Below are 12,522 nucleotides of genomic sequence, written 5' to 3'. Positions count from 1 at the left end.
ACCATTGAGCAAATATTTATTCCTGGTGATTGTTTTCCAGAGTTTTAATGGGCTTTTTACCGGTGATTCGTTCCTATTTCCCTTCCGCTCCGCGGCCCAAACTGAAACCCTATGTTATTGTTGAGCAAATTAAAGGTGAAAACAGTTATAATGTGGTCTTCTGTGTTATAGCCGACAATAAAAGGTTTGTTGTATGTTTTTCCCGATAGACGTGATACGTCACATTCGTCCCCTGTCCAATCACAGCTTTCCCAACTCCCAGACCTAGAGCCGAATTAACTAAAGCCGAATAAACCAGTTTTCCAAGTAAACCTCAATTCGGGAATTACTATTTCTATGTAAATACGAAGCAGAACATGTTAATTCAGAATGATTTAATTCAGAATAACTAATTCCAAATTAAAAAGAAAAAAAAACATCATGTAACTGTGGCCACTTTGAGGAAAATTTAAGGTTTTGTAAGAATTTAGAGTTTTTTCAATAGTTTAACATTAAAAATGACTGCAAACATGTGATATAAGCACAGAGAAAACTGTGAGCACTTGCAAATATTGTTGAGTTTCATTTACACAATGATTCATGTATTCTCTGTCATTTTTACGTTCTCCTGTGGGCCGAACCGGATGCTCCAAGGAGCCGGATTTTGCTCCCGGTTCATGAGTTTGACACGTGTTCACTACAGCATGTCTATTCTTCTCTGCTGCCCACATACATGATGCCAGTAACATGAAGAGTCTGAGTAGGAAGCCAGGATTTTACGGAAGTGAATACAGTTAAACAGAGGAAGACGATGCCTCTCATACGGGGCCATTATTGTAACAAAACTATTTGCGTGTGCGTAATACAATCCGTGTGTCTGTACATTGATCCGTGTGTGTATAATTAGGGATTGTACATGAAGTAGCATGTTCACAATCATTTCTCAGAAAAGCAAACATAACACGCACACAGACACTAATTGATTTCTGTGAAAACGTACACAAAAATGTGAATACATTCTTAACATGTCGCATTGATGTTTCTGAATGAAATGAGCCCTAACTGCAGAAACACTGCACTGGGGTGTGCATTGCCATTTATCACAACAGCAGCAGCAGTTGAGATCACTTCACTTCTTCTCCTCCTCATCTCTATTAACTACAGGAATAGTGCATTTAAGGTGATAGACGTTTGTTTTGTCCAACTACTGTGTCGCATTGTGTCACAAACACATCAGATCAAGTCAAAAGCGACACATGGCAATATAACGGATACTAAAAATGGAACTGCTCAAATAAAAAAAATAAAAAAAGTGCCCAGTATGTTTTCTGAAAATAAAGTGCGATCATCTTCCAAGTACAATTAGGTGCTTTTTTCCTAAAAAAAAAAAACATGATTAAAAAAATTGATTGGGCCATTTTTGGATCAATACAATAATCGTGCGGTGAAATATTGCAATGTATCAATCTTTTTCTTACACCCTGAGTTGGTAATGGCCTGCTGTAAAGCATTTAGTTTGAATATCAGAGCAGGAACTCCACATGACCCCCTTCCTGAATATTCATGATTTCCAATCAACACATTACCACGTATGAGGGAAAGCAGAGGGCATGTCAGGTGAGTACGGAGCTATTTCAAGTGTTGAGAGGCTCTGTGTTAATTGGCAGAAAACGGCCCTTATTTCACTGTGAAGCGCAGCTTGTGCCTGAGAGATGTTTAGCACAAACAGTCCTGGCTCATGGGCCCACTGAGGCCCTTAGGAAGCAGCGCCACTGCTGACACAACTAAATGTGTCTAATACTACATCTGAGGAAGCTCACTTCTACAATAAGGAATGCCAAAGTCTCTCTGCCCAGAAACTGAGACTTTCTAAATTTAACTGGCAGACTAACTGGTTCTTTCTTAGTGATGCAATGAGCAATGATCATTCTGTCTGTGCGGCCATTCTATTCTCACACCTGCGTTGCTGTCTTTTTTACAGAGTCCTTTTGTAAAAGCAGAGATTGCATGTCCTTATTAAGTTTGCTCATTTGAAAACAAATACAAATCCTAATCAATTAATATTTACTATTATTACAATTTGCCCTAAAATCATAGGCTTTCAGAAGCAAAGCCATTCAATGAGAAATAAACAGGGAGTTTTTTCTCCCCACTGTAACTGATACTGGTTCAGGATTTGTTGGTTTTTTTCTTAAGAATTTTATATTTTGTTCGAGATGACTATTGTTGTAATTTGCGCTATATAAATAAAGTTGAATTTCATTTAATTGTATAGAACGATTGTGTGAAAGCCTAAAACTGGCTACCAAGGTAAAGCTACAGAGAGAGAGACAGGACTAATGCTGCGTTCGATTGCACTTGGAAGGAACCCAGGTAAATCTGACAGAAGAAATTCGAAAAGTGCAATAAAAGCCCTTGAGCTAGGGACCCCGACTCAGAAATTCGGGCAGGATCCAAGAAGCCCAAGTCGATTGGAATAGGGTCTTAGCAAAATGGCGGATTGGTCATTATTCTAAATGCTAACATAAATATTGCTAATGTGGCCTTCGGATCAGACAATCACATGTTTGTGGGCCCCGTTCTGATAGAAGTTGCCCAAGTTTTGTGCAGAATAACCCTGTAGTGGCATTTCAGTCCCCACTTTGTTCATTTGAACACTGCTCTGCATAAGTAGTGATGCCCGTATAGTTCAATGCATTCTTTCTACAATCTATGGTTCAATGAATCATGCAGGATTCTCCTTGCTGATGCGTTCAAGTCATGCCTACAGTATATGACATTTCTCTCTCTGTCTCGCTCACCCTTAAGTAACTAATATATTTTGGCACCTCGAAAAATATCAAAACAAACATCAGCTTACTGTGGCCAGTCATGTTTTCTGAGCTTAGTGAATGTAACGCATTTGCTTCGGAGGTCGAAATTGACGACCCAGATCTTTCCGGGTTCTGAGTGCAATCAAACACAGCGTTAAAGCAACAAGACACAAGGTAGTGATAGTGCATCAGTAATGTATCTATCAGCTGTTACAAAGCTTATAAAGAGGTAAAAAGAAACAGAAAATAACCATTGTAGAATTACTGTGTAACCATTAGATAAAGTAATGGGCTCCTGCTGCAGCGCACACTCAGCCAAGTGCAACAAAGAACATGAACTATGATAAAAAAAATAAAAAAATTAACAAAACACTTCTAAACCAACAGATAATTCCAACTGCTGTGGGATGCTATGGACAGCTAACAAACTTCATTATTTTTGGCAAGAACTGTTGTTATTAATTCACCATTACTGTTACTTTTTCTCACGCTGGAAGTTGTGCCCATCTATAGTTAAAGCAGCGCATCCAGGAATATTAATTTAATAATAAATGACTATTAGTTTTGTTAAAAACAAAGCAGTCATGCACCCAGAGATAATATCATACTTATTTCTTGGGGTCTTTTATCTCCTGACTCCAGTATATGGTATCATGTTTTCTGTCTTCAGTCAGTTTAATGTTTGTTTCATTGTGTAATGTTGCTTAACTGTATGTTAAATGTTAATGTTCAACTGTATGTTATATCATGTTTACCTGCCTTTGGACAATGGAGGAAATCTAGCTATTGTGCTGTCTGTCACAGGTCTGGGTTAGGACACACTCAGTGATCCATAACTGAGCTTTTCATGCTGCTCGAAGAAATAACGAAAGCAGCAAAACTCCTACAATGAGTATTATATTACAAAATAAGCTAATTATTATCTATATATAGGGATGTAACTATTAATCGTAAGGCAGTTAAAAATCTGAAAATTGAATCGCAGTACTTTTTTTAAACAGCAGAGGGCGCAATCTATTCATCCTTCTCTTGTCCAGAAGTGTAGGCGGCCGGGCGGAATCTGCTACTACTTTCTTTCTGGCTGCCTTCTACTCTTAAACATGTCCATAAATGATTCCTTACCCCACTAGCGCCGAAAGAATATCGGTAATATTACGTGAATATCTGTAAAAGTCACGTTTTTCTATTAGCTCTGCTAGCGCATAGCATCTCTTCTTCATTGCAGGAATATCTGCATGCCAACTGACCACTGGGTTACCAGCACCCTCTGCTGGTCCAAACAAAGTCCAATTGCTAAGGCACAAAAAACATTTTCAGTTGCACTTTGAAAAAGAAAAAGAACTATTATGCAGTTTTGCATTGTTTACTATAGAACCAGAATTTAAATTAATAGGCTCCTTCTTCATTTGTATTATTCCTTTATTTATTTCATTCAAGATTTATTTTTAGTTAAATTGCATTGTTTTGAATAGTTTAAAGGATTATTTTGACAATGAAAAATAAAAGTAAAAATGGTACAGTATTTCCCAAAAAAAATAAAGGAATATTTTTCAGTCATCAATTCTCTACAGTCCCATTTTGTAAAATAAATTGTGAGAAAATCGTATCATGAATCGAATCGTATCGGGAGTTGAGTGAATTGTTGCATCCCTATACATAAATATATATACAAAAAATTGTAAAGGACACTGTTTGACTGTACTCTATGAATAGTATTAAATACTTGTATGATGTCATTTGTACTGTATGACTGTATGAATCAAAACAAGTAAAAAAAATAATATATATATATATCTTAATATAGACAATATTGTCATTTTCTATATCACCAAAATAGAAAACTCGATATATCATGAATCTCGATATATTGCCCAGCACTAGAATATATGTAACTTAGTATGGGTATTTTTTGTATATATATATCATAATTATTTAAAAAGATAGATAGACGAAACTGTAGATTTCTAAGAATTTTAAAATCCCTTTGTTCTAAAAAAAAAAAAAAAAAAAAAAAAAAAAAATTAAATAAGATTGTGTGATGTCATCATCCACTGATGTCTGTAGCTGTACACATACACACAGACAGGTCTGTGTGTGTGTGTGTGTGTGTGTGTGTGTGTGTGTGCGTGTGTGTGTGTGTGTGTTTAGATCAAACGTACTGTACTTCTCCTTTAGTGTTTTAGGATGTCACGGCCCTTTAAACTCATAGTTATTATTATATTCCGCATGCTGCGCACATTTTAATCAGAAATCCTCTAAACGCACATCCTGATCAAGTTCAACACGCACTTATTCTGCGGAAATACAGACTGAATCCGCTCCGAAGTTCCTCCGCCTGCGGTCACTCCCTTTTCCCTCACCATTTCCCACTAACCCACGGATAAACAAGTTAGGGGAAAGAAAAGCACTTTACCAGTTTGCTACAGCGTGTGGGCAGCAGACATTTATCCGGGAGTGAAAGGGCCACAAGTCCGCATTTCCTGGAGTGAGATGCCCGGGCTGCAGCGGCAGCCTCGGTGCTGCCGCCTCGGTGCGGACGGAGAGCCGGGGAGGATGGCGCTGTTTCCCGTTGCTGTATCACAGTCAGACTAGACGGAGATGCCACCTTCAGCTGATCGCCACAACAAAACAACATCTCTACGCCCCTACGAACACACACTCCACACACACACCACCCGCGCAGCAGGTCCGATAGGCCCCGCCCTCCTGTCAGCCTCCACCAGCCCAGCTCATGAATAACCAGGAGGAGTCAGGGGAAGCCATTGGTTTAACTGCTTAATGCCATTAGCTCTAATAATGAGAACATTAGCTTTGGTGAAAGGGATTATTATAGGGCTATGAATGCCCACTAATCTGATTTGTTTACGAGTGTTTCCCAAAAGCAGTGTTTTTATTCATCTATTTCTGATCATTTTAAATGTTGAACTTCAAATTTGGATGTATTTTAAAGAGTGCAAAAATATATTATTGATGCATGAAGAACATTTATGTGTGCATGTAGAAAAAAAAATGTTTCCTTGTTTTTCAACCTTGGGGTCATGACCCCATGTGGGGTCGTTTAAAAATTAAATGAGGTCGCCTGAAATATCTAGCAATTGATTAAAAACAAAAAACAAAAAAACAATTACTGATCAAAACTATGTTTTAAAATATCTGAGCTGGCGCATCCTTTCACTGTGTATTTCTTACACAGTGTAACAAACATGATTAAAAAGTAATTATAGAAGAAACAAAAAAAAAAGTCTTTGGGGTTGCTAGAAATTTGTGGTATCAAAATGAGGTCACAACCCAAAAAAGGCTGGGAACCACTGCCTTAAGATGTGTTCAAGTACCCCTAAGAGTACACATACCCCTGGTTGGGAACCAATGATTTAAAGCATGCATGCAACTTCCTTATCTTTCACATTTTATTTCCCTTTATACAGCAAATGTCTTTGAGAGACTTGAATGAAACAATAAGAGAATGAACACAAAGTCCATAAGCATAAATGGGAGGTTTAGAGTATCTGATTCTTTGCAAGTTGTCTATGGCCGGCCTACCTCTGCAGGGTGTGCCCTGGCTGTGGTCCAATGCCCACAACTCCACAAAGATAAGCAGGTAAAGAGGAAAACTTGATGAGGAATGTGGACTGTGCTCAGGACAGATATGATGCAATAGTCCAACATTACTGTATTACTCATTTCCTTGTGCATATTTTGTTCAAAATCTATTAACATCCCTTCAACCAGGACTTCTCAAGCTTTTGTATCCAAGGACCTCCTGCAGGGGAGAAAAATTATCAAGTACCCATCCATAATCCTCAAATCTGTTAAAAATGTATTTACATAACCTAGGTTCTATGAGTAATATGAGTGAGATGTCTGCAGCATTTTTCTTAATCTGCCAATTCTGATTAGCAGGTGAAACGTGTTTGTTTACCAGGGACACTCCCACCTCCTATAAGAGGAGGAGGTGGACTGGCACACCTCATTCAAAATAAGCACCTCTTCTCACTCGCCCAAGCAAGAAGGGTAGTCTGGTGAGACATCTCACTCATATTACTCATAGAGCCATGGGTTATGTACATAACCTAAAGTTCTATTTCATAATATTTTGTGAGATGTCTCACAAAGGGATGTGGTAGCTCCCGTATTGCAGACATGTTTATTGAGCGAAGATCAGCCCGCAGGGCAGAGATCTGTACACATTTGGACAGTAAAACAAATGTCCAGCATTTAAAAGCGGACAAACGTGAGAGGTGAGGTCCAACTCGCCGCCGCACAAATGTCCTGAACAAACACTCCCCTGAAAAAACCCAAGATGTTGCGAGAACCTGAGTTGAGTGTGCGCGCAGATCTTCAAGCGGACGCAGACCCTGACTCGTATAAGCCAAAGCAATTGCCTCCACAACCTGTCTTTTCTGATCTTCAAGAGAACTGACAGGTAAACTTAATATGAATTATATTTTAATAGTTTTTAACTACGTATGCCTATGTGTATGCCAGGGTTGGGGTCAATTACTCAGTTACAATTACGTTTTCAATTACCAATCTTCAATTACAATTCAATTATTATTACAGTGACCAGTATTTTTTTTCCAATTACAATTCATTTTCATTCTCAGAAAGTCAATTACAAGTATGTTCTCAATTACTAAATTTAAATTACAATTAATCACAATTACTGAGCCTGAAATAAATTACCTAATAATAGTTAACCTTCCTCTTGTGTTAGCTTTCTATTACCATCTCTTATGATAGCGGGTCCTAAATCAGCTGTAAAATACACTAAAAACTAATATCTATATTCTAATTTATTATTTATCTATTGGTGACCTACTTGGGTTTCCTATGGAAATATATGTTTTAATATTTTTGGTGTGGGTGTCTGAGCTTTTTTTTTTTTTGTCAGTATACCCCTCAATTTCAATGTTTTTAAAATGGTAAAATGTGGGAAAGCGTGATAAGAAACATATTTTAATAATAATTAGCTACATATGTGTAGAACTGTACATAGAACTGTAACATGTTTCACCAGTTTTGAATGAAATTGTAATTGATAATTTTTCATAGAATTTTCCTGGCAATTACAATTACAAAGTCAGTTAAAATGAAATTATGATTCTGACAACAGCAGATTTTTTAAATTACAATTACAATGAAGCCATTAATGTAATTAATTATCAATTACATGATCACAATTATAATTGACCCCAGTCCTGGTATAAACCATAGAACTGTAACATGGTTCCCCAGTTTTTTGTTCAATTGCAATGTAATTGACAGTTTTTATAAAATTCTCACGACAATTACAATTACAAAGTCAATTGTCTGAACTCAATTACAATTCAATTACGATTACAACAGAAACATGTTTTTTCAATTACGATTACAACAGCAACATATTTTTTTCAATTTCGAGTTTAATTGTAATTACATCATAATTGTAAATAATTACCAATTACGCAATTACAATTATAATCAACCCCAACCATGGTCTCACTATATCATAACTCTGATCATCATCATCCATTTTGGGCTGTCGGTTCCCGTCAGGGACTTGCCCCCCCCCCCAGGATCCCACACCATGCAGCTCCTCTGGTGCCTCACCAACCAGGGGGCCCTCGCCTTGAATGGTTTTTAAAGAGGGGTCCGGGTCTCTGGCTCCTTCTCCCTCTGATGTGGGTGGGGGGGTTGTTGGGCATCTCCCCTCATGGATTGACCCCACATTGACCCCCACCCCCTGGTAGGTCATTTGTCTCACCAAGGCAGCAAACTGCCCGGAAGACTCCCCCTTGCACCTGCGTGGAGGCTTCCCACCAAGCAAGGGCTCATCTTCATCATCATCTTCATCATCTTCATCATCATCTTCATCATCATCATCATCATCATCATCATCATCATCATCTTCATCATCATCTTCATCATCATCATCATCATCATCATCATCATTATCTTCATCCTCCTCCTAACTCTTGGTGGTGGAAGCAGCTCAGACAGTGCAGAGGAACAGGAATTGAAAGGAAAAAAGGAAAGTGGAAGGGGTGCAGAAAAAGAAAAGGAAACGTTAGAGAAAGAACAGACAATGGGAGGTGATGGTGGAGGAAGAGCAGGACATGCTGTGGTGTGTGTGTGAGCTCCAGACTGTTACAATATGACTCTGACAGGCTTACGTAACCACACTGGCCTGGCATTTGGCTCTCAGCAGAAGTTGGCTGCATTCACTGTTATATAACTGCATTAGCTGCTCCTCTGAGCTAAGGGGAGCATGCGCACTGCACTGCCCTACTCACACACACACACAGTTAGATGCTTAGACACAGATGCATGCACATTGCACATGCTTTGAGACTTTCAAACTTCCAGGCTTGGAGTAAATTCTCAGCTTTGTGGTTTGAGCGATTGAAGGGTTGAAAATCCAAAACTACGCAGAGAAACAAAGAGCCACAGTCTATCAAGTCTCTCCTTCCCATCATCCAGCAACAGGTTTCCCATCCTTAAAAGCCTAATTGGAGCTTAATGTTGGGTAAATGTTTCCAGTGCAAACACAGTATGCCAGCAGTGCCTTAACTCAATTTACTCCCCTGGACGTAAAACATCATTTAAAAGGCCTGGAACGTCTCTTCAAACCTAATTATTCTGCATTAAGCCAGTTCCACACTTTCTGTTAAAGAAGTGGTCAGGGCTTGGTTTCTCTCTTATATATCAAAATCAGCTTCAGTTTTAAAAGCCCTAAATCACAATCATCAAGCTGTGCGTCCAACTGTACAGAGTGACCTGATCCTGGACAAGCGAGTGTAAAATCCAGCTTAACGCTGACATTTCAAAGTCAAAGAGGGAAAATGGAAATAAAGATAAAGGTCAGGTCCAGCACAAGTGGTGACACTGTCTCAGACTATCTGCAATTTAACATTTATCAGGCAGCGCTGCAGAGCATCACCGAGTGGCATGAGGAGCACCAATTGTAAAGTTGCACATGCTGAAACAGCAACTTTTTGCAACATTTTGCAACAAAACACATTTAAAAAACGTATGTGAATTTCTAACCTTACTTTTGAAATTCGTGATATTTTCTTTTCACATAAAAATATACAGGTAGTGTCAATGTTAAATATAAATGTAAATCTAAATGTTAAATCTAAATCGTAAATGTTAAATCTAAATCGTAAATGTTATGGGTAAAACTAAATATTTAGTTAATATGCAAAATTCACCAGAAGTACCATATTAAAGCTCACATTTAAAATTTAGATTTAACATTTGGATTTAGATTTAACATTTAAGATTTACATTTAACATTTTGCAATTAGATTTAACCTTGACATTATATCTTTACGAGAAAAAAAAATCACAAATATTGCTGTAAATCTGTCAAAAGTAAACATGTTTTGTTGCTAAAAGTTGCTGTTGATTTTAGCATGTGCAACTTTACCCATAGTTGCACCAATCTTTAATGATAACTTAAATTAAAACTGGATTTATTAAAATGTCCATGTCTTATTGTCTGTATTTAGAGTAAAAAAAGTTAAATTCTGCTTGTTTTCTAATCCACGTTCTAATTCTAATTAACAATATTAAAAAAAAAAAAAATAGAATGTTGGCCTGGCAGCTTTTTTTTTGGATTAAACACACAGGACCTGAAAATGTTGACTGGTACGAGTCATGTCACGTTATGTCTGCCAGGAAGTGTGTGTAGTGTACTCATGTCTTTTGAGCTTGATCAGATAAGCCTGTACAGGTACACACTACCAAGGATTAGTAGGAAGGGCTCCGCTGCATTAAACCGTGGGAGACTACTTGGCTGTGCAGCATTCCAGCTCCAAAAGAAAACAGCATAACATACACTACACTTTGTGCTCATTTTGGAGGCTAATTCTACATTGTACTTCACTGCTTATTTATGTATTTATTTATATATAAAAACAAACTTGTTTATAAATAGCAAAACCAAAACTTGTTTCTTAACCCGCAAACACACTTTTATTAAAAACAAATGCATGACTATAGCACCTAATTAGTGATTTTCCTAATATTTGAGGGATTTATTATGATCTACAATTGAATTTACCAGATTAATTCCATTTTCCATTACTCCTGTAGATGTTTGTGTATCTTTGGGGACATAACCTACTTTGGTATTAAATCACATGAGTATGAAAGGGTAGCTTCAGTCTGAACTGCATCCAAAACTCTAAACTGGTGATGAGGAATAGCAGCTAAAGCAAGAAACTGGGGAGTAAGAAAAGCCCTTTAGTGTGTTGTGTTTCTACACCAACAGGGTTTAGCTGTCATGCAATCGAACAATTAGTCAAGGAACAAGTATCCTTTATGAATCACTAGTCACGTCACTCATGTAGAGAGGAAATCAATGCTCCAAACATGCTTGTCTTTAGGCTTGTCTATGGCCTGTGATGCTTCATCCACAGGACAGAACACGCTGTGATGTGTCTGAAGATGTTTTCTGATTTCAATCTATGTAGTGGGAAAAAAGCACTTCCACCCTGATGGCCCCGCAGAGGTTAAAAAGTGTGCCATACATGCAAATAGAAGCTGCTTATTTAATACAAGGTTGGGGTCAATTAGAATTGTAATTGCGTAGTTGATAACTAATTACAATTATGCCTCAATTATAATTGTAAAATCTGTTGCTGTTGTAATCATAATTAACTTGTAATAGAGTTCAGATAATTGACTATAGAATTTCCATGGCAATTACAATTACAAACAATGTCAATTGCAATTTTAAAGCAAAACTGAGGAACCATGTTACAGTTCTATGTGCAGTTCTACACATATGTTGTTAACAATCATTAACATATGTTTCATATCAAGCCTTCCCACATTTTACCATTTAAAAAATATATCAATCTAGGGGTACACTGACACAAAATAGGCTCAGATGTCCACACCAAAAATAATAAAACCTATATTTTCATTGATTAGGAAGCCTGACAAGATAGCGAATAGATATTCGTTTTTTGGCATAATTTACAGCTGATTTAGGACCCGTTATCATAAGGGATGTTAACACAAGGGGAAGGTTAGCTTTTATTGAGTAATTAGTAATTGAGAACATAATTAGGGCCCGAGCAACAATGGTGCGTAGGACCCTATTGCAATGCACCTCGTTTTTATTATTATTATTATTTTATTTACGGTAAAAAGATCGCATTTTTGAGGGTCGAAACATGTTCAAAAACTCATGAAAATTTGAACGCATATTAGGACTGGTGAAAAATGTGATATTTTGGGGGAATTGGACGTGTGAATGGCAAAATGATTCAATGGCGCCCCCTTGAAAATTGTATTTGCTCCCAGCTGGAATTTATGACTACCTGTCAACATTGAACTGTTGACTCTGTGAGAACCTATGACATCATCAACAAGAAGCTCCACAGTGTGGAAAGGAAAATAATGGGATATATATTATACATCTATATAATAAAATTTAAATCACTATTTATCAATTTTCCTGAAAATGTCATCCAAGTTATCTTGCTAACTGACAGAATGACAGATAAACGGAGGGTAAAACATAACCTTACTGCAGAGGTAGGACTCGAACGGAATTTGTAAAGCATTTATTTATGAAATAATTTATTAACAGTGTTATTGCAGTCTAGACAAATCCTACGTTGCACACCTTTGAACCAAGCAGCAGCCATGTTGAAACTCTCAGGTCAGTCAGATCCTGATCCACAGAGATATTTGAGAAACACACACACGCATACACACCTTGCTTTTATAGAGA

General features: G+C 37.5%; 1 protein-coding gene across 4 annotated transcripts in view; it reads right to left on the bottom strand.

Moving 5' to 3' along the window:
* The window catches only part of hivep3b (HIVEP zinc finger 3b), a 50,376-nt gene extending 44,889 nt beyond the window's left edge, over positions 1 to 5,487 (bottom strand). For all 4 annotated transcript variants that reach the window (XM_028470127.1, XM_028470130.1, XM_028470129.1 and 1 more), the window contains exon 1: positions 5,206 to 5,487. The gene's annotated coding sequence lies outside the window, so the exon portion shown is untranslated. The remainder of the gene's footprint in view (positions 1 to 5,205) is intronic.
* Positions 5,488 to 12,522: the final 7,035 nt, after the last annotated feature.

This window comes from Gouania willdenowi, chromosome 16 (genome assembly GCF_900634775.1).
Source record: "Gouania willdenowi chromosome 16, fGouWil2.1, whole genome shotgun sequence".
NCBI lineage: Eukaryota > Metazoa > Chordata > Actinopteri > Blenniiformes > Gobiesocidae > Gouania > Gouania willdenowi.
This window is presented reverse-complemented; position numbering and strand designations above follow the sequence as displayed.